This window comes from Prionailurus bengalensis, chromosome B1, assembly GCF_016509475.1.
Source record: "Prionailurus bengalensis isolate Pbe53 chromosome B1, Fcat_Pben_1.1_paternal_pri, whole genome shotgun sequence".
Classification (NCBI taxonomy): domain Eukaryota; kingdom Metazoa; phylum Chordata; class Mammalia; order Carnivora; family Felidae; genus Prionailurus; species Prionailurus bengalensis.
Window position 1 is genome coordinate 91,783,210 of NC_057344.1, and position 24,145 is coordinate 91,807,354.

Sequence of the window (24,145 nt, forward strand, 5' to 3'; positions counted from 1 at the left end):
TTGAGTTATAAAATGGCCTTATGTTGTAAGTTTCCATTTAAAAATAAGATGATCAGGTCCCTGGGAGCAAGACGGGTCATTGGGGCAGACAGCACAGAGAGGGGCTCAGGGGGAACTTGGTGCACCAGACCTTGCAGCTTAATAGTCACCCTTGGTGTCTACAGCTCCCTTTTTCCTTTTCCCCTGATGATGAGATCCAGCAGCCAGAAGTTAACCATGTCTATTCTCAAGATCTATGCCAGAGAGATCTTTCACCCTCAATGGAATCCCACCATTCAGGTTGATCTCTTTACCTCAAAAGTGACAACTGGTGTTTATGAGGCCTTAGAACTTCTTGACAATGATGTAAACATGCTAGAAGGGGAAAGGCGTCTCAAAGGCTGTTGAGCACATCAACAAAACTATCGCACCTACTCGGCTTAGCAAGAACCTGAACAAGAGAAGATTGAGAAACTGATGATAAAGACAGATGGAATAGACAGAGGGGTGTCTCTGTCTATCTTCAAACCTGGAGCTGTTGAGAATGGGGAACGGGGTGCCCCTGTAGCTCCACATTGTTGACTTGGCTGGCAAGTTTAAAGTCATTGGTATGATCAACAATGCTGGCAAAGAGCTGGCCACATAAGAGTTAAGATCCTCCCATTTGGTGCAGTAAACGTCAAGAAAACCATATGTATCAGATGGAGGTTCACCACAACCTCAAGAATGTCATCAAGAAGAAATATGGGAAAGATTCCACCAAATGTAGGCGATGGAAGCATGCTTACTCCTAACATCCTAGAAAAGAAAGAAGCCCTGCAGCTGCTGAAGAATGAAATCGAGATAGCCACTTACACCAATAAGGTCACCATTGGCATGGATGTTGCTGCTTTGGAGTTCTTCTGAGCAAGGAAAGTGAGATCTGGACTTCAAGTTGCCTGATGACTCCAGTAGGTACATCACATCTGACAAGCTGAACCAACCTGTACAAGTTCTTCATCAAGGAAACCTTGCAACTGCCTCCTGCTTAAAGTGAACCACATTGGCTCCATGATCAAGTCATGACCAAGTCTTCAGGCATGACTAAGTCTTTTCAGGCATGTGAGCTGGTCCAGGAAATACATGGGGCTTCATGATGGTGTTACATCCCTCTGGGGAGACTGAAGACACCTTCACTACTGGCATGGTGGGTGGGGATCTGCTCAGGACAGATCAAGACTGGTATACCTTGCTGATCTGAGCACTTAGCCAAGTACAGCCAGCACCTCAGAAATCAAGAGGAACTGAGCAGTAAGGCTAAGTTTGCTATCAGGAACTTCAGAAACCCTATAGCCAAGTAAACTCTGGGCAGGCAAGCCTCTGAGCCCTTCAGTCACTACTGGGCTGATTAGACCTCTGGAACTCTCTTGGAAACACCAGCTCTGTAATCATATAATTGACCCAAATCACTATTTTTCTGACCTTGCATCTCATCAAGTATCTGGAGCCATGTGTACCCACAGTGTAATCTCAGAGGTATCCAAATGGCAAAATCACTAATAGTTTTGTGTGCAAAAGAAAAGAAAGACCTCAGTGACCAATTAAAAGTACTAAGTACTAAAAAAAAACACAAAAAACTATTAACCATATTTTGAGATAGAATGATTTGCTTGTGCAATTGTGACATCTTAATTTCTGCAATTTTTTTGTGAGCTCTAATACATGTTACACTATATAGAACCCGATCATACAGCTCCATGATTTTCACAGAAATGTCTGTGTAATCAGAAATAGGTAAAGAATAGGCCTTTGCCAGCATTCTAGAATTCCCTTTAGTGTTCCTTCCAATCACAGTCCCTCTATCTTTCTTCAAAATAGACACTATTCTGAATTCTGACACAATACCGTAGTCTTGGCTACTTTGTACTTTAAAAAAAAAAATTTAATATTAATTATTTTTTGGGCGTCTGAGTGGCTCAGTCGGTTAAGGGTCTGACTTCGGCTCAGGTCATGATTTCACGGTTAGTGGGTTTGAGCCCCACATCGGGCTCTGCGTTGACAGCTCAGAGCCTGGAACCTGCTTTTGATTCTGTCTCTCCCTCTCTCTGCCCCTCTGCCGCTGACACTCTGTCTCTCACTGTCTCTCAAAAATAAAGAAACAGTAAAAAAAAAAATTAAATATTTTTGAGAGAGACAGAGCTTAAGTGGGGGAGGGGCAGAGAGAGAGGGAAGGAAACTATTCAAAGCAGGCTCCGGGCTCTGAACTGTCAGCATAGAGCCTTATGGGGAGCTCAAACTCACAAACTGTGAGATCATGACCTGAGCCAAAGTCAAACGCTTAACCAAGTGAGCCACCCAAGTGCTGCATTGGCTGCTTTGTACTTTATCTTGGAATCATATAGCATCTATTCATTTGGATCTAACCATAGTTACTTGACATGCTGTTTGCGTGATCCATCCTCATTTTTGAGTTATTTCTCTGTGGTTCATGTATTTTCATGGCTTGTGTACTAATATACAAAAATTTATAGATAAATCCAACTGATCATGAACACTTGGGTTATTTGGAATTTTGACTATTAAGAAGAATATTACAAAGCATCAAAAACATCAACGTAAAACATCAAAAACATTCTTGAATATGAAATCATCATGCATGAGCATGTATTCCTATTGTGATAGGATTTAATTAATTAATTAATTAATTAAACCCTATTGCTAATTCTAGGTTTCTAGGAATGCAAGCGTGGGGAAGTTCTGTACTTTGAGTTGAAAGTTGGAAGATCTATGCACCAGGAGTCAAAATGAACAACAACAACAACAAAAAAACCCATGGCCATTAAAGGCACTGTAGCACAGCTTTGAAACATGTCCCATCCCTGAAATTAGCTTCATTGAGTTAATTGTTCAAAATTATCTATAGAATAGTGTCAGTATAAACATTACTGGCCGAACAACTCAGGGGAAAATTAGTTCTACAAATAGGCCTGCAATACATGAGCAAAGATGTAGTACATGTTTACTAATTGTAGCTTTGCTAAAACACAAAATAATAAAACACAAAACCAAACAAAAAATAGAAAACAACAAAAATATCCTATCCTTAGTTATCCTTAGTTACATGTAGTCCTAATGAAAAGAAAGACCATAATAGCTAGCTTGGTGAATATGCCTGGGCCCAACAACATGGGCTCCCTCTCAACTGAGCCTGTAATATTGCCGCTGAATGCTGAAAGCTCAATCAATAGGCAGTGGAGACTAAGCCTTAGGTATGGCCTCCTCCTTTGAGGAGTTCAGTTAGTCAATGTGTAGACTGTGATCGATTGATTACATTGGATCCTTTCTACTCCTGAATGCCAAATAATTCATCCATTTTGGATTGATATATATCCTGGGTGACCAAGACCTACCTTAAAGCTCTCCTCAGTTTGGCTAAACTTCAGACAGTTTTCTTCCAGACTGTCAGCCCCTAACCTTTCTTTATTCTTTTTTTTTTATAGCATTTACTTTAGAAAACTTTCAATTATAAATTTTTGTTCTGTCCCTTTGAAATGTATGCAAACTTTCTCCCCAACTCTTTCCAATTTTGTAACTCAGGAAATGTCTGTCTGAGGACCTAAGAACAATCTCTTTGAAATGTAAACATCAAAGGAGATAATTCTCCTATTACCTAGCCGCTGAGGAAGGGTAGGAGCCAAACTTCAATTAGCAGCAATTAGCAAATGTAGAAAGATTGAACACAGAGAAAAACATTTGCAATCTGAGGAATAACTCAATGTGCTGAACATATACCACTGACGACCCGACCCCTACGGTCGTCTAATACTTTTCTCCTAGATAATCCCAATGCATAAAAACTCTCCAGTCTTTTGTTTTTGTGGACTTGAATCCAGTCCCCTTCCCTATTGTAGTAATCTTAAATAAGGCCTTCCTTGCTTGCTTAACGTTGTCTTGTGCAATTTTTGCTTTGATATGGGTATGGCTACGTGTTTATGTTTTCCTTCTCTGCCTGTGGTGCCCTCGCCAGCAAATTTACTCAGGGACAAGTTGACAGATTTATTTTAACAGGATCATGAACAGTCCCTTGGGAAAGCAATCCACAATATGGCAAAGGTGGTATAATAATGAGTACAATGTCCATGGAATCCTTTGAAAATAATACCTGTAATATTCCTGATAGATAGAATATTTTTGCCTTTTCACCATTGTTACCAGTGACACAGTTGACTAATTTTTACCTCATTGAGCAACTTTTGGCGTTCTGGATTAGAGGTGTTAGTTCTGAGAGGAGGGACATGTTTACTCAAGAACATATGAAGGATCTCACGAAACTTAAAATTATCGACTTAACTTAGTTATCTTGAGCTCCTCATGCCAATCAAAGAACAATCAAAAAGGGGTACCTGGATGGATGGTTAAACATCCAACTTTTGATTTCGGCTCAGGTCATGATCTCAGGCTTGTGAGTTTGATTTCCATGTCGGGTTCCATGCCCAGCATGGAGCCTACTTAAGACTCTCTCTCTCTCTCTCTCTCTCTGCCTCACTCTCGTTCTCTCCTTCTCTCTCTACTTCTCTCCCTTGTTCTTTCTCTCCCTCTTTCTCAAAAAAAAAGTTACTATACTGGCAGAAATACCTGTCCACAATTATCACAAGGGTATGGTGTTGCTATTGTGTAATGGTAGTATATCTGGAGCTAAGGAGATTCCTTGGGGGACCTCTTAGTGCTTTCATTCAGTCAAATCTTAAATGACAATTGCAGGAAACACACTCTGACAAGGACATGGTAACCAAAGGATTGGAACCCTCAGGCATGAAGGTATGATTTATCACACTGTGCCAATGCTCTTGGCTAGCTAAAGTGCCGACTCGAGCTGAGGGAAATTTAACAGGAGCAGTAGAAGAGGAATATAAAGAAAATCAGCCGTGGCCAGCCTCAGGACCAAGTGTAGCAGTTCATTATATCATCTTATAATTTGTGGTTGGTTGTTGTTTTTAATTACAACCAACATTTAAGAAGCAATAATATTGAGAGTTGGGCATTTAATATAAGGCCTGACTAACGTAAGGTAAAGACAGTGGCTTTTATTGCTGTGCTCTGCCCAGCACTACAAGTAGCTCAGTATATTATGCCTAGTTTCCAGGGCCGATCTCTGCATCCTTGCACCTTAGGACTTTTTCTGGAAGCACAAAAGCCTTTTGTCTGTGAATTTTTAGTGCTGGGAGTGTTTTGAGGTTTCAGCACACTCTGAGAGTGGATGGATAAATGTATAGTTCCCTTGCCTCTCAAGTGAAATAATTTTGAGGTATGATTTTATTCCACTTTCTGGAGTTTTCTCAGTGGATTAAATTCTATTTGCAGATCACAATAGCCAACTGAAATGCACCCTGTAGGACTACCTTCTTTTCCCTATCATTTATTCACATTTCCATCATGACATTTGTACACCAAAATAATTCTTTTACACTCCAATGTATATTTCAATATCTGCTTCTAGGAAAAAAAAACTAACAAGCGAAAAACCCTAGCACACGCACGCGCACACACACACACACACACACAAACGCACACACTTATATGATATGGTCTCTGACCACTCACTGCTAAAAGGTGGGGTAATTTCTAATTCCCTATGATAGACACAATGGTGGGTAGTGTATAATTTTTAAGATCCTGATTGAATGGTATTCTAGAACAAGTTTAATTTCCTTGTCTGTCTTGAAGTCATGAATACATATAATAAATGTGTCTTTTTATAAATTTATACAAACATAATTTTCTATATAATAAACAAACTTTCACAGTAATATAAAGGATGCCTTGATTACTTACTTAATCTTAGTTTCCCAGATAAATTTCTCAAATTTCCTTTCTCAAAAACAAATATTAACAAAATAGTTAAGTTCTTGGTAAATTGTGTGGGATCAGAAGTATGTCTTGGAATTAAGGTAAGAGAAATTTAAGTAAATACTATGCAAGATTTGTTGATGAACATTGCCTTTCCTTTAAATTCAAACTAGGAACATTCTTATGCAAGAATATTTACTAGCTATTATTTCACACATAGTTAAAACTGGAACTGAAGAGTTTTAGATTGGGTCAGCACATGTTAAAAAATATAGAAATATGTACACTGATAATGAAGCAGTGGAAATAATATATGAGAAAAAGTCTCCTCAACAAATGGTGTTAGGAAAACTGGACAGTAACATGTAAAAGAATGACACTGGACCACTTTCTTACACCACACACACAAATAAATTTAAAATGGATTAAAGACCTAAATGTGAGACCTGAAACCATAAAAATCCCAGAAGAGAGCACAGGCAGTAATTTCTCTGGCATAGGCCATAGCTACTTTTTTTCTGGATAGGTCACCTGAGGCAAGGGAAACAAAAGCCAACATAAATTATTAGGACCACATCAAAAAAAAGCTTTGCACAGCCAAAGAAACAATCAACAAAGCCAAAAGGCAACCTATCAAATGGGAGAAGATATTTGCAAATGACATACAGATGATGGGTTAGTATTCAAAATATATAAAGAACTTATAAAATTCAGCTTCTCAAAACTGAATAAACCAGTTAAAAAATGGGCAGAAAACAACAGACATTTCTCTAAAGAAGACATACAGATGGCCAACAGACCCACGAAGAGATGTTCATCATCAGGGACATACAAGTCAAAACCACAATGAGATGTCACCTCACACTTGTCAAAATGGCTAAAATCAACAACACAAGAAAAAAAAAAGATGTTGGTGAGGATGTGGAGAAAAAGGAACACTTCATGTGTTGGTGGGAATGCAAGCTAGTGCAGCCACTGTGGAAAACGGTATAGAGTTTCCTCAAATAGTTAAAAATAGAACATGTATCCAAAGGGATACATGCACCCCTCCTAGAGCAGCATTATTTACTATAGCCAAGATACAGAAGCAGCCCATATGAAAGCATCCATCCATTGATGAATGAATAAAGGAGGGGAATATATATCACTTCTTCTTTATACATATATGTATGTAAGTATGTACGTATGTATGTATATATATACACATATATATGTAAGTATAAAGTATAAGGTATATACATATACATATATATGAATATTATACATATACATATACATGACATATACATATACATATACATATACATATACATTCATATACATATATATGAATATTATTCAGTCATAAAAAAGAATTAGATCTTGCCATTTGCAAGGACATGGATAGAGCTAGAGTATAATTTAGCTAAGCAAAATAAGTCAGTAAAAGTAAGGCAAAAACCATATGATTTCACTCATATGTGGAATTTAAGAGCCAAGGGAAAAAATTAAAAAAAAGAAAAAAAAAAAGAATGAGAGAGACAAACCAAGAAACAGACTCTTAATTGTAGACAACAAACTGATGGTTAGCAAAAAGGAGGTGCATGGGAAGATGGGTGAAATAGGTGGTGGGGATTAAGGAAGGCACTTGCTGTGATGAGCTTTGGGTGTGGTGTGGAATTGCTGAGCCACTATATTGTACACTTGAAACTAATATAACACTGTATATTAACTAACTAGAATTAAAATGAAAACTTAAGAAAAAAATTCAACTTCAACACAAAATGTGAGCAAAGAGCAAGACCAATTTTCAGGAAGGAAATATCACATGAATAATAATCATATGAAAATATGTTCAGGGCACCTTAGTGCTCGGTTGAGCGTCCAACTCCTGTTCTTTTGGTTCAGGTCATGATCCCAAAGTGATGGGATCCAGCCCTATGTCAGGCTCTGCCCTGAGCATGGGATTCTCTCTATATATCTCTGCCGCTCTTCCCCACTCATGCTCTCTCTCTGTCTCTCTAAAATAAAATCTAAAAAAAAGAAAAGAAAACATGCTCAATTTACCAGTGGTCAAAGAAATATACACTAAAATGACATACCAAGTTCCATTTGCCAAAGCTGCAAAGACTTTTAAGCGTGCTATTCATTCTCCAAACGGGTGGAGTACGGGGAAGTGGACAAACAATGCTGGGAAAGCAAAAAGTGAAGCATGTTATAAATCTGCTTGAAAAATAGTGTGATGTTCTTAAAAAAAATGTAAAATATAAAAATACAGAATTATGATGTTTTCTAACTCACAGAAGCTGGAATTCTTAGTTCAAATGTAAGTGGCATAAACAGCACAATTGGTTATGTGAGAAACCTTGATTTATGGAACAAAAGTGCATTCTTTTGTAATGATATTTTGTTGCGTTCTTTATCAGGTGAAAATATAGCATACTTCACTTATTGGCTTATGTGTTCCTGGCTTTCACTTATTTTTTCCATAATGAATTTCTTATATGGGAGAAATATATTCATTTTGCTTTTTTAATCATTATATTTCACTTTAATTAAAATTGTTTCTTTCGATCATTTTTTATTATCTTATCGTTTTACAGGAGTAATATTATGGCCAGTAGACACGAGAATCTTTTAACCCGAATTAAAATGCATTTACCCTGATTTTATTATCTATGCAATTGATCCACTGTAATGATTAAGGAAGCTCAAAAGAAAACATCAACAATGTTTTATTTAGCAGTTTGTATTTTATGAATATAATCTTTGAAGTTGAGACAGGGAAACCGAAGGGACCTCATGAAAGAAAAAGCTGTTTTGGTTTTCTCTTTGCTTCATTTCCTGCTTCTCTTCTTGCTAGGACCTGCACTGCAGCCCTACACAGGGCTCATTGTTTGCCCTCTTTGTAAGAGACAAAGAGATACTGACATCTTTGATGTCTTCCAGCACAATAGATGATATCTAAGGAATGACCAGGCGGATCCATCGTGTGCCTATTCCAGACCACTGGAGCTAGATATCTCAAGTTTGAGACCCCTGAGCTCATGGAATGAGTGACTTATGAAGGACACCTGGATCCTGTACTTGTTCTGAACAGGTCCCGGAGGCCTGAAAGGACATGTGTATCAGAATATATCAATTGCCAATAAAAACCCCAGACCCCAAGCAAAAATGAGATACGCTCCTTTCCTTTCTGAGTCCCCGGGATGCTCCAGCTATCTCTCTCTCTCTATCTTCAATAAAACTCTGCTTTCACGTCCTGCTGGCTTGCATGTTATTTCTGTCCTGCTTGGGACCAAGGACCCTTTTGGCTGGTCCTGTGGGACCCCCTCTGTGTCCTCGGAACTGGCCTCCATGCTCCAAAGTGCTTATTATAGTTATCAATTAAGAAATTGTACACAAAGCCAAGATAAACCCAACATAAAACCTTTCAGATCTTTGACTGACAAAACAGAATAAAATATGGTGTATCTCTAGGTGCACATTTCTTTCATTTTATTGCCTAAACAATAAAGCGTTTCCCAATACAAAATGCATGCACAGCCATATCATGTCTTAGAAAGGTTTAGGTATAGACTAGTCCATGACTGGATGTATAAAAACTACATAATCACTGACATTTTCAACACACAGAAAAATGATTATTATTTTAGAACTACCTTTTCAATGATTTCTTCACTCTTGAGTTTAAATTCCCAAAATTAAGTGTTTATAAATGTCTAAAGGTAGGGATATGCCTTCTGATACAATGGAGATAATGAGTATTTAATATAGTCCTAAAGAATTATACTGACAGTGAATTTCTATTCTAGAAAAACATGTTATTCACTTTATATAAATAGGCATTTTTAAAAGTACTAGGAATCTGTTTTTTCCTATGTATTAGAATAATTACTAGCAAGTCCCAGAGACCAAATGGATAAGTCTATCTTAGCCCTTATGTACTTTTTCTCCATGACCTTCAGAGACCTCTTTGATTATTAGCATAACATTTTCTCACCTCTTAGGTCTCCATTTATGCTTCAATAGCCTCATTTACATTTGGCTTACTCACTCAGCAATACTGCAGAGCTTCATAGAAGGAAATAAGCTATCTATGGACAGGAAATTTAAGCAATAGCTCTAGATTTACATTTTTTTAAATATCTCTATTTTCATTCCTATCAACATTCCTCTGGGACTTGGCTCTTTTCCTCTATTTATTGTTTATGTCAGCCTACATTTCTCCTCCTATTTTTATTCCTTTTTCCTTTTTTCTAAGTAGGAGTAAAGTTTGCAATCTGTTTTATACTGTTTCCTTTCTTTAAAGTCCTTTGTTCCACCCACACAATATTTATCTATAGACAGCCTATCGTCAGAATTCTTTTGCTAACATCTTAGAATGGCTGTGTATCAGATTGGCTTACCAAAGCACTAGAGTATAGTATAACTGAGTACTAATTATACTTCGGAAAGATCATGCAATTTGTTTACTTGGTTTTGCAAATACTTGAGGGTGCTGTGGAAAGTTAGATCATTGATGTTCGAATCATTTCAAATAACTTCAGACTGCCTCCTGGCAGTCATTTTATGTTTTGTCCCTCACAGAAGTTTTAATTAGATAGATCAAAGTTGGTTCTCAAATCATAAGAAAAAAATGAAAAAGTCAGCATGAATTTTTACACAAACAAGGGCAGAATGATTCAGATTAGAAAGGGGGGAAAAAGAACTAAAAGATGCAGTTTAGATTAAAAATAATTTTAATGTAATTGAATTGAAATATGCAAATACTTAAAAAACTGATGAAAGTGCATCTAAAAGCAGATCCTGAATCACAGCAGCGTCCTTAGTATAATAGAGAAATCAATGAGAAAAATAATTATAACTGTAAATCCATAGTTTATAGTAGGTCTAAAGAAGTATTTATTTTATGTAAACAAGACTGAACTGCTTTTTAAGCTAGTGGGCAATGGCTTAGAGAAAGCTTATTAAGCTGTTGCATTTTTTTCTGTGTCCCTGCATCCGTTGAATGACAATTTAATTATAAATACAATGATTTATGAAATCAATAGATACATATTAAAATGAAATTTGCATCCTTTAAAGTGTAATTTGTATAACCAGTTGGATAGATGGTAATGATGTCTTACCTGTGGAAAAATCAAGTAAATATTATATTTTAGGTGCTAGAAAATAAGAAAGTATAATGACAATAAGGAAGTTACTGTTTTGCCTGTTACGATTATTCAATTGAACCCAATTCTCTACCACTTTCTTTTATAAGTTGTTGCTAAGCTATGTGAAATGAATTCAGATGATCAAATGGTTTTATGAATACTTAGAGGGGAATTTCACAGTGATTTTGAATACCACAAATGAAAAGATAACGTAACGTGTTTTAAAAATAAGTGAGTGCTGAATTCTGATAGAACATGACATCCAAATCTTGTACTATTTCAGCCTTTCACTGAGAGGTTACTTTAGGGATTAAGGCATATGATCTTTTCAAATAAACTGAATTGTCATCAGAAGATCTATTTTGCATATTTCTTTTTGAACATTTCAGTTGTCATGAGTAAAATATGCCGGTGAAATGTATAAATAATAAAACCAGAGACATTAAAAACCCAAGACTTCTTATTTGTCTAGTGGTAGAAAATATAAACTCCTATTAAAAAGACATTTTAGCTTTGTCTGTAAAATTCCAGAAAAGCAACTTAAGCCACTTTTGAAAAAAAGTTGCAGTTATTTATCATGATCTAATATTGAAAGTATTTGAAGTTCCTTTTATATTTAGCTGATTAATGCATCTTTATAATTTACTTACGAACTCTAATTGATTCAAGACTGAGTTGTAAGGCTTACTTTTTTCTTACAGTTGATTTTATTTGATTTATTTCGTTTTACCTCACTCAGAGTAATAGAGGATAAAGACACAATGAAATTATGCCTGGGGATATTTGTGTTTGTTTAGAAACAAAAACTTAATCTATACATTTAGATGGTGGTGATCTTAACACATTCTTCTGGCTCAAAAATTAAGGTTATTTATTTATCAAGTGGATCCAGTCATTACTATCTTTCAATTATTTCTTGAAAACAATTGGAGCTCTAGCAAGAAAATGCACCACTAAAAAACAAGAATTAGTAATATTTTTAAGAGATATTAAAACAAGCAGCTCAGGAAAAAATGCATGCAAAATAATAAGTACACTTGTTCATTTCTCTTTTTTAATCAAGAAATACAATAAACAGAAAGATTATAGTGTTGGTTACATCTTATGCACGTAATCATAGACAGGAGAAGAGAGGGTGTAACCAAACCAACATGAGTTTGCTCCTTGGTGAGTCAGAAACTGCACCCAGGTCAGCTGTCACATAAAGAAAACTTTTATTTGTAGCCAGAGGAGATCACAGGGGAATGGCTTCCAAAGCCATGACTCCTCGAGAGAGGGTGAATGTGTTCCTTTTATTTAGGGTTAAGATGAATATTTAGATAGGAAAGCCTTGTCATCATATGTAGAGGTCGGCATAAGGTTGCATGTGTGCCTTAAGGAAACATGCCTACACATACATTTTATGTTATGTCAATTAGGCTGAGGCTCCTCCTTCGGTGGAGATTTTAGTGTTATAATGAGGTAAAGGTAATTGTAGGTCATTCCAGAGGTCATTCCATGGTCCATTTGCGCAGGCATGAGTTAGGTATAGATCAAATGGTCTAGGAGGTCTGGGCCAGCAGAAGCTTTTGTCAGGACAGTCGCAATTACCTGACGAGTGGATTTAGGTTTCATTTGCCTGAGTTAAGAGGAAAGCCAGAAAGAAAAGCTTAGTAGTAAATGTAAGGTAAAAGTTAGTAGGTATAAGTATATGGTCAGTAAAGGCTAGGTCTTGAGGTCTAGTTGGTGACAAGAGTTTAAGAAAGGAGGTAATGAGTGGCTGCACCTCAAAAAATTAAAAATAGATCTACCCCATGACCAGCAATAGCACTGCTAGGAACCTACCCAAAGGATACAGGAGTGCTGATGCATAAGGGCACTTGTTCCCCAATCTTTATAATAGTACTTTCAACAATTATGAAAAAAAGCCTAAATGTCCATCAACTGATGAATAGATAAAGAAGATGTGTTTTATATATACAATGGAATACTACTTGGCAATGAGAAAGAATGAAATCTGGTCATTTGCAGCAACATGGATGGAACTGAAGGGTATTATGTTAAGTGAAATAAGTTAGGCAGAGAAAGACAGATACCATATGTTTTCACTCATATGTGGATCTTGAGAAACTTAACAGAAGATCATGGGGGAGTGCAAGGGAGAAAACCCTCAAGCTATTTTCAACTTTTTTTTAAATGTTTATTTATTTTGAGACAGAGAGACAGAGCGTGAATAGGGGAGGGGCAGATAAAGAGGGAGACACAGAATCTGAAACAGGCTCCAAGCTCTGAGCTGTCAGCACACAGCCCGACGCGGGGCTTGAACTCATGGCCCGTGAGATCATGACCTGAGCCGAAGTCAGACACTTAACCGACTGAGCCACCCAGGCACCTCTCAAACTATTTTTAAAAACTGAAAAAATGGAGCACTTACTAATTCATTCTATGAGGCCAGTATTATCCTAATACCAAAGCCAGATGAAGATGAAGATACTAGAAGAAAGGAAAAATAAAAAGCAATATCTCTGATGAATACTGATGCAGAAATCTTCAACAAAATAGTAGCAAACCAAATTCAACAGCACATTAAAATGGTTTTACACCATGACCAAGTGAGATTTGTTCCTAGAATCCAAGGATGGTTCAATATATGAAAATCAATCAATATATTGCATTAACAGAAAGAAAGAAAGGGTGGGGGGAACCCACATGATCATGCCAATTAATGATGAATGCACATTTGACAGAATTCAATACCTTTTTGTGATAAAAGCATGCAACAAAATATGAATAGAAGGAATTACCTCTACATAATATAGGCCACATATGAAAAACCCACAATCAGCATCATATTTAATGGTGAAAGACTGTAAGTTATTCATCTAAGATATGGGTTAAGGCAAGAATGTATGATTTTGCCACTTCTGTTTAACAAAGCATTGAACATCCTATCTATAGCAAATAGGCAAAAAAGATAAATCAAAGGCATCCAAGTTTAAAATAAAGAAGTAAAAGTATTTTCTGTTCGCATATAATATAATCTTACATGTAGAAAACCTAGAAGAATCCATAACCATTAGAGCTAATAATAAAATTCAGCAAAGTGGCAGGATATAATCAAGACACAAAACTCGATTATTTTTCTGTGCACTAACAGTGAACAACAAGGAAAAAAAATTTCTTTATAACAGCACCAAGTTTCGAATTATATTTTTATTTAATTCTACTTTCCTACTTCTCCAAATTACTTGACATTCAAGTGAAATGTACTCAAATAATTCTATTAAATATTTCATGTGTAAAATAATCACATTTTTTTCTCAAAATCTTTCCTCTGTTTCCTGTTTCTATCTGATATTTCCTATAGATAGATAATTACAATAATTTCTATAAAATTTTGGTGAGAATTATTTGGGGAGAGGTTAATTGCTATTTTTCTGAGCAAAGGTAATTTAAAAAATAAGTCAATACTCTAAACAAAATAATAGCAATGTGGATGGACTGAATAACAACACCATGTCTTTTATCAGGCTGTGAAGGTAACTATCACATCACATTGTGCTTCAAATTATATAAACAGCAATGAAAAATGTTCAATGTTGCCAACTTTTTATCTTAGCAAATTTTCATCTTTCCTATTAATTTATTTCTATTTTATTTAGGACTATAAATAAAAACCAATAGAAATAAAACAAATCTCAGTAGAAAGCTGTAGCATGGTCATGCATTGGAGAAAATTATTAAAAAATATGCATTTATCTTAACTTTGTGTAATAATATAATATGATTTCCCTGAAACTCCAAATGGATATTTATTAAAATCAAACAAATATTTCAAAATCCATTTGGAACAACAAACAAGTGACTATTATAAGGCAATTTAAGCAGTGGAATAATGAGAGAGTTGGCACAAATATTCGTAAAGCTATAATAATTACGACATGCTACAGTTACAGAATAGATAGGTCGATGGGAAATAGTAATCTCAGTAAACAATGCTAGCAATTGTATGCAACAAAAAAGATGTCTATTATCTATGACATTTTTTAGAAGGAACTTTGTGAGATCAAGTGATGATTTATATTTTTTACTACGTCCTACATGCTTCTCTTGACAAATAGAGAAAAAAGACTGAGTGTCCAGAAACAATAGTTAGGCAGGTGAATGATGTTCTGAAAAGAGGCATAAGGGTGTATGTTGGGGGTGAAGAGCTCAGAATGATTGGGAACTATCAAAGAGAAATTTTAGCATTTGCCTTGAGGGAAACATTTAGAGAATTGGAGAATTGAATAAATAGGATGTTTAATGAGACTATGTGAGAAAAGTCTCCTTGAGGAGATTTAGGATAAAGCTCTATATTGCTCATTAAGGTTTCTGGTTTTAATTGTGGTATCTTGGAAAAGAGATTGGGTCATGAGGGGCCCAAGGTTTTTTCTATAATATGTATTTAAAATTTCATTATTAAAAAAGATGATTTAAAAGAAAAGTTAAACACAGAACATAGAGATACAAAATTAGAAGTAAATATAAGTGAATATTTAAAAGTTTAACATAAAGAAAACTTTTCTAAGCATCAATGGAGGTAATATACGGTGGGAATGAATATTAATAGATCTGTCTAGCTATAAACCTTAAATGATGGTATTGAAAACTAGATGAATATCAAAATCAAAGACAAATAACAAACTGAGGACCATAATGTAATTCTAACATTAAATAAGTAATTCATGAGTTAATGTATAAAATAGTAAGCAAAACCCTATATTACCATATAAAATTTGGCCAGAGGAACAGCAAGCATTTTATAAAAGAAGAAATATATAGACACACAGACCAATGGGACAGAATAGCAAGCCCAGAAATAAGCCTCTGCATATATGGGCAATTAGTTTATGACAAAGAATCCAAGTATATACAATGGGGAAAGGGCAGTTTCTTCCATTAATGATGTTGGGAAAACGGGATAGCCACATGCAAAAGAAGGAATCTAGAATACGATTTTACGTCATAAGCAAAAATTAACTCAAAATGTATTAAAGATTTCAATATAAGACCTGGGGGCACTTGGGTGGCTCAGGTGGTTAAGTGTCCGGCTCAGGTCATGATCTCACAAAGCCTGCTTGGGATTCTCTCTCTTTCCTCTCTCTCTAGCCCTCCCTCTGCTCATTCTCTCTCTCTCTCTCTCTCTCTCTCTCTCTCTCAAAATAAACATTAAATAAATAAATACATATAAGACCTGAAACCATATAAATCCTAGAGGAAACATAGGCAATACGCTCCTTGATATTAGTCTTGGAGATGAATTTTTTGCATGTGACTCTAAAAACAAAAGCAACAAAAGCAAAAATAAACAAGTGAGACTATATCAAGCTAGAAAGTTTCTGCACAGCAAAGGAAATTATCAACAAAATGAAAAGGCAAGCTAGGGAATGGGAAAACATATCGCATATCTAATAAACAGGGAATATCCAAAGTATGTAAAAATCACATACAACTTAATAGAAAAAAAAAAGACAATTAAGTTAACAAATGGGCATATGATCTGAGTAGATATTTCTTCCAAGGATACATACAAATGGCCAACAAATATACTGAAAAATTTTCAATTTAACTAATCATCAGGGAAATGCAAATCAAAATCACAATTAGGTATCATGTCACACCTGTTAGAATGGCTATCATCAAAACAAAAAAAAAGAAAAAGAAAAACAAAACAAAACAAAACAAACAAACAAAACAAAAAAAAACAAGAGAGAGCAGGTGCCGGGGAGGAGGCAAATTTGTACTCCATAAGTGGCAAAAGGGAGCCGTTATACACTGTTGATGGGAATGTAAATTAGTCTGTCTAACCACAGAAAATAATATGGATGTTTCCGAAAAAATTAAAATAGATCTACCGTACAATCCAGCTATATCACTGCTACATATATACACAAATAAAATGAAAACAGAATTTTAATGAGATATATACATACCCATGTTCATCACAGCATTATTCACAATGATTCGGAAATCATATTCCAAGATACGGAAACAGTTTTAGTATTCATTGGTGGATGAATGAATAAAGATGTATGTGTGTGTGCGTATGTGTACAATATTATTTAGCTGTAAAAAAATGATATCTGGCCATTTGCAACAACATAGATAGAACTTGAAGGAGTTACATTAAGTGAAATAAGCTGGACAAAGACAAATACTGTATGATCTCATTTATATGTGGAATCTAAACAAACAGAACAAAACCAAGTTCATAGGTACATAGAACAGATTGGTGGTTGCCAGAGGTTGGGGGTGGGGGGAGAGGTGGGTGGTTGAAGGGGGTCAAAATGTAAAAACTTCCAGTTATACCATAAATAAGTCAAAGGGATATAAAGTACAATATGGTGACTATAGTTAATAATACTGCACTGCATATTCAAAAATTGCTAAGGGAATAAATATTAAAAGTCCGCATCACAAGGAAAAAAACACTTAACTTGTGGGAATGGATGTAAATTTGACTTATTGTGGCGATCATTTTACAAGATGTATGTACACATATCAAATCTTTATGTCACATACCTAAAAGTAATGTAATAGGTAGATTATACCTCAATAGAAAAACAATATAAATAGTCATTATATGTATAAAAGGAGAATACTTTTTTAGTAACCAAGACATGACAGTTATAAAATTGAAATGAAAATAATAAAAAATAAAATTTCAAAAGATAACAAATAACTAAGTATTATACGTTGACATTTATATATGTTGAAATGAGTTGTTATTAAAATGTTATGTTCATGGCTGAATGAGAAGCAAGTCGTGGCCTGATGAGAGAAACATTTTGGACATAGTCATCATATTGCACTTGAAATGGCAGTACCAATTTAATATATATTTTTAAATTAATTTATTTATTCTGAGATAGCACTAACAGGAGAGGGGAGGGGCAGGGAGAAAGGGAGAGAGAGAATCCCAAATAGGCTCCGTACTGTCAGCACAGATCCCGATACAGGGCTCAAACTCATGACCCATGAGACCATGACTTGAGCTGAAATCAAGAGCCATATGCTTAACCGACTGAACCACCAGGTGCCCCATTGAAATAGCAGTGCCAATTCGTATTTGTATCCATGAGCATAAGAAACTCCTAACATGGCATGCATTCTTTTGTCTAGTGAGTAAATTATATATGAAGGTGTCCTAAAGAAATAGATATATAAATACAAATTTATATACATAGTAAATCCATCAGTAATGTCATCAGTGTTCTCGTAAACACTTGTAAAGTTTTATTGTAGTAAGAAAAATACTTAGACAATCTACACAGTCTAGAAAAGGTAAATTGTAATTTGGTATATGTGTAGGACTACAGAATTCATGCCTATGAAGCCAACACTAGAGTCTCTGTCAACATCTGTCCCTTACACCTCTAACCAAAGTAGGAAAATCTAACTTAAAAGGGCGCACTGGAAGCACCTATCATTCCATCTCTTTTGCCAATGCCCCTACCTCTAATTATAGCATATGTTTTTCAAATCCAACTGTTTACCTATATGGCTCACTTTTCCTGTAAACAATATTTTTTCCAGCTCCTTGAAACTGCTATGTCTCTAAATGCTGGAATTCAGCTAAATGGGAGTTGAAACTTGTATAACTCCAAGGTCTCTTATGATAGATTTATCTCAAAGAAATTGCCTATATCCAAAAATTAAATTTGTACTCCATAAAACATGAGAATGTTGGAATCTTTAGTATTGTCATTTCCTCCCATTTCTGCTATGTTTATTGGTATGTCAGAACACTGGGGACTATTATTTATTTATTTTTTTTACCCATGACCCCATATTTAGGTACTGTGTGTCTCCTACCCTCAAATAATCTTATAGAGTAGTGGCTTCTTGTTCTTGGGATTGGTATATAGTAATACCCTTAAGCATATCTGCTCAGTTAACGATGCCCCAGTTGAAAATTTCTTCATTTCTAGCAATCTTCATCATTCTTAGATCTTACCAGAGTGGGACCATCCACACACAGTAGTGGAAGAAGAGGAGTTGGCCACACCAGCAAGAGAAATCATATGATTTAGGGTGGGGGCTTTGGGCCAAGTGATACCAGCCCAACCTCCATGAGATTGCTGGAGATTAAGGTCGATCATATGGGCGATAAATCAATCATGCATGTATAATGAGGCATCAATAAAAACTGTGGACGTCTTGGTTCACAGGAGATTCCCAGACTGACTATATCCTATGTATATTGTCACATTTCAGTGCTAGGAAAGTAATGCATCCTGGGGACAGTGGAAATTACCATTTGGAACTCACTCAAACTTTTCCCTATGTCTTTCCATAGCTATTTTTTTTTCTTTTCAAATTTTTATTTAAATTCTAGTTAGTTAACATAGTGTAGTATTGGTTTCAGGAGTAGAACCCAGTGATTCATCACTTCCATACCACATGCAGTGCTCCCTGAAACAAGTGCCCTCCTTAATACTTTTAATGTATCTTTTCCCTGTAATACATATGAGTATCATAAGTTTCAGCAAGTTGAGTATTGTTAAGACTCAACTAGCAAATAATTTCTAGCAAATGATTAAAATTGAGGGTGGTCTTGAGAAACTTGCAAATTTGAAGTTGGTGTCAAAAATTAGGATGTTCTTGTGTAGACTCTTCCCTCTAAGTTTGTAGTTGGGCCCTAACTCCTCACAGCTGGGCAGACCTTGCAGTCTGGAGAGTTGTGTCCTTAACTTTATAGTTTGGTTAACTGTAGGATAGGGCCCTTTATCGTAATTCTGTCCTAGGTTCCACAAATATCAGGGAAGAAGCCAGGAGCTTCAAACTGAAACATAAGAAGGCATAAGAGGCATTTCATTTGGGCTGAAATATTACTTAAGATACTCAAGAAACTGGGGCGCCTGGGTGGCTCAGTCGGTTGAGCCTCAGACTCCAGCTCAGGTCGTGATCTCACGGTCTGTGAGTCGAGCCCCGTCTCAGGCTCTGTGCCAACAGCTCGGAGGCTGGAGCCTGTTTCGGATTCTGTGTCTCCCTCTCTCTCCGACCCTCCTCCGTTCATACTCTGTCTCTCGCTGTCTCAAAAAAATAAACGTTAAGAAAAAAATTAAGGGGCGCCTGGGTGGCGCAGTCGGTTCAGCGTCCGACTTCAGCCAGGTCACGATCTCGCGGTCCGGGAGTTCGAGCCCCGCGTCAGGCTCTGGGCTGATGGCTCAGCCCGGAGCCTGTTTCCGATTCTGTGTCTCCCTCTCTCTGCCCCTCCCCCGTTCATGCTCGGTCTCTCTCTGTCCCAAAAATAAATAAACGTTGAAAAAAAAATTTAAAAAAAAAAAAAAAAAAAAAAAAAAAAAAAAAAGAAAAAAATTAAAAAAAAAAGATATTCAAGAAACTGAGTGATGACCTTTGGACTGGATTGTGGTGAATGTGAGGGGGCTGGTGCAAGAGGTTTCATCAGGTCTGTCTTACTTAGTTTATATGTGAATAGTCACTGTGATTGTTATGTGAGATGGGAATGTATGTGTGACAGAAGATATGGCTAATATCAGCAAATATGTATATATATAATGTGTGGGTATATATATATATATACATATATATATTACTTAGATATATAAAACTGGCTGAGGAAGAGGTGGGAAGGAGGTAGTAATTAAAGATAAACTCTAAAAAAAAGATAAACTCTAAGTTTTGCCTTAAATCACTAAATCTAATCAAGTAAAAAATAAATTTCTGTCCAAATTTCAAGTACAGTTAAGTTGCATTGGCCTTTCCATATACCATTGTTCAACCACAAGAGCTGGTCATCTTGTGGCCATACCAATAAGTGCCCTCCCTTGGAAGGTGAGAAGGATTTCATGTTCTGGAAAAAATTGGAGGTTGTTGAGTATCTGCCTGCAGAACATCTGGTATCCTTATAGGCCAAGCCTTGTGTGGTTGAACACAGGTGCTGGATCCTACATTGAACAATGATGAGGAATGCATCTTGTCAAAGGTATCTGCAAACTTTGTGTCTACAACTACTCCTTGAGAAAGATGTTCTTGAATGAGAAGAAGAATGTCTCTATACATGAAACATATAAAAGAGTGTCTTCAGGCAAAGAAGATTCATCTAAGTGGATGAGTTCAAACATTTTTTTTTTGCCAGGGGCAACTAAACTTTTACCATTTCAGGTAAAGAAGGGTGTCTTTAGGAATTTATAGTTTTTAATTCACTGCGTTTCAAACAACCAAAACCGCAATGACTGGGAATATCAGAGAGCTAAAGAGATACTCTGCTCCGAGAAATCTTCTGCCTAGAGAATATTGTTGCCCTTGAACCACAATATCAACAGAGACAAGCTCTGCATTCAGCGCATAGACAACCCTGCATAGCATGACTGTGCAGTCATCTGATAGGATTTCTAGGTAGTTTTTAATTCATTCATTCTATAAATTTATTCATTTATTTATTGAGTCAGGCACAATTCTAGATGTGGGATATATAACACAGGGAAAAAATCCTTTATCTCCAGAGCTTACAAACTAGTGGGGAAAGGCAGATGAAAGAGAGTAGGAAACTGAGAGAGAAAGAGAGGGAGAATGAGAGGAAGACGAAAGAGAAAAGGCGAGAGGAGGAAGGAAGGAGAGAAAATAAATACGCAACTAGTGATAAGGAAAGAAAGAATGGTAGAAGCATTGGGGAGGGATAAAAGTTCAGAAAGGGCAAGTCAGGGAGTTCTTTATTTTCACTCTACTTTGCTTCTAGCCCTTTTATCTGGATAGTTTATTCTGAAGCAGTGAGGGTGGCTTGACTATGTCTCAAAAGAGCTTTCCTATGAGAATGGAATGAAATAAAATTAGTCAATAGTTTTGAGGCTTATTGAAACAAAGTTTAACGATGGCAAAGAGAACAGTATTAAGTAGAGATTGAAGGTTGTGGACTGCTGGTCACATTACAATGAAATCAGTTGCAGTCCTTGGAAAATGAAAATAAAACAGGGTCAAACCTCTGGATATGTGAAACTACAAGGAAGCACTACTTAGTTGTAAATACAAATAGGATTTCAAAAAGGTTCTTCTTTGCTTGTCTGCTTTTTGGTCTTAATTTTTAGTGTTGAGCTTCAGAACCGGAAGGGTAGTAAGGGCAGAGAAGACATTGGTAAACTGGAGGAAGAGGTTGGTTCCTGCACAGACTTGGGGTGCATCATAAAACACCCATATTACTTGGGGAGATGGACATACAGTGTGTCAGTGCAGATGGAAGGCAACAATACCAATTTAGATAGCACAAAAGAGTACACTCCATTATAAAATCAAGGGATTGCAATAGAAGAAGGCAGGGTTTGGTAATTTTGCAAGTGAGTCTTTGAGGAAAAACAAAGGCCCCCCCACACAAACCTGCCATGCTGCTCTGAGAACCATTTGGACCTGGAATTCCTTTGAGTATGGACTTGCTTTAGACAGATGAGCCTCTATAGTCTGTCCATCTAGCCATCCTAAAAGATAAGTCTTGGGGCGCCTGGGTGGCTCAGTCGGTAAGCATCCGATTTCAGCTCAGGTCATGATCTCAAGGTTGGTGACTTCGAGCTCGGGGTCGGGCTCTGTGCTTACAGCTCAGAGACTGGAGCCTGCATCAGATTCTGTGTCTCCCTCTCTCTCTGCTCCTCCCCCACTCACACTCTGTCTCTCTCTCTCAAAAATAAATAAACATTAAAAAAATTTAAAAGAACAAGAACAAAAAGATAAATCTTTAGATAAGTGAAGCCCTTCTCTTGCATATGAAGAAATAGTCAAGCAATGGATGACAATGTACTCCTTTGTGCATACTAGCCATGCTCTAACAGCTGTTTAATAACCTGAATATCTTTTGTCTCTTGTTTAAAGAAAACTCATGGGAAACCTGTGAGCCTCAGAGCACTAAGTTGTTTTTACCTCAAGGCATTTGCTTGAACTGCTATTTCTGCTCACTCTCTCAGTCCCTCTCCACATCACCATCTCAGGCTGATCTTTGCTGATTATTATACAAAAATACCCTACTATCTTTTCTCTCTCTTCCCCTTGCTGCTCTCTCCTCCCACTACCACACCCAGCAGTGTGATAATGTATTTACGTGTTTATCTTCTGCCTTCCCTTCTGGAAAGTAAGCTCCATGCTGAGAGCAGCGCCTAACACCTAGCAGGGAAAGATTTGTTCTGTAAATCAATATGCAAAATACTTAGCAAATTCTCCATATCAGTCAAATAAGAGTTTGGGGATGTGCTTCTATGCATTCTCACATGAGAATCCTCTTGGGTTCGTCCTGTTCCTCATCTATCTTCATCTTTTTATTGTCACCAATCTTTTTTATTGCCTCGATAGTTTTGCCTTTTCCAGAATGCCATTTAGCTGAAATCAAATAGTATGTAGCTTTTTCAGATGGGCTTCTTCCCTAGTGATAAGTATCTAAGTTTTCTCTGTGTCTTTTCATGGCCAGATAGTTCATTTCTTTTTTATTGCTGAATATATTCCATCTTCTGGATGTTTACTGAAGGACATCTTGATGCTTCCAAGTTTTGGAAATTATGAATAAAGCTGCTGTAAATATCCATGTATGGGTTTTTGTGTAGACACATGATTTCAACTCCTTTGGGAGAATGTCAAGGAATGCAATTGCCAGATCATATGGTAAAAGAAAGTTTATTTTGTAAGAAACAGCCAAACTGTACTCCGAAGTGGCTGTCCCATTTTGCATTCCCAATGCAGTATATGGTTTCTGATGCTGACCCACATCCACACCAATATTTGGTGTTTTCACTGTTCTGGTATTGACCATTTTTATGGATGTGCAAGTATTTCCCTATTGTCTTAATTTGCATTTCCCTGATGACATATGATGAAGAGCATCCTATCATATGCTTATTTGCTATCTGTAAATCTTCTTTGATGAGGTGTTCATTAAGATCTTTGGTCCTTGTCTTATTGTTCATTGTCTTATTGTTGTTCATTGTCTTATTGTTGAGTTTAAAGTGTTCTTTGTATATATTGGATAGTTGCCCTTTAACATATGTGTCTTCTGAAAATATTTTCTTTTAGTCTATGGCTTTTCTTCTTTATTCTTGACATTGTCTTTCATGAGCAGAAGTTTTTAATTTTAATGAAGTCCAGTTTATCCATTATTTTTTTCATGGATCATGTCTTGGTGTAGGACAATGGCCATACCTAAGGCCATCTAGGTTTTCTCCTTTGTTATAGCAAAGGAGTCTTAT

The 24,145-nt window shown here is 36.4% G+C and overlaps 1 pseudogene; it reads left to right on the plus strand.

Moving 5' to 3' along the window:
• Positions 1 to 216: 216 nt before the first annotated feature.
• On the plus strand, positions 217 to 1,319 carry LOC122467951 (annotated as a pseudogene).
• The last annotated feature ends 22,826 nt before the right edge of the window (positions 1,320 to 24,145 follow it).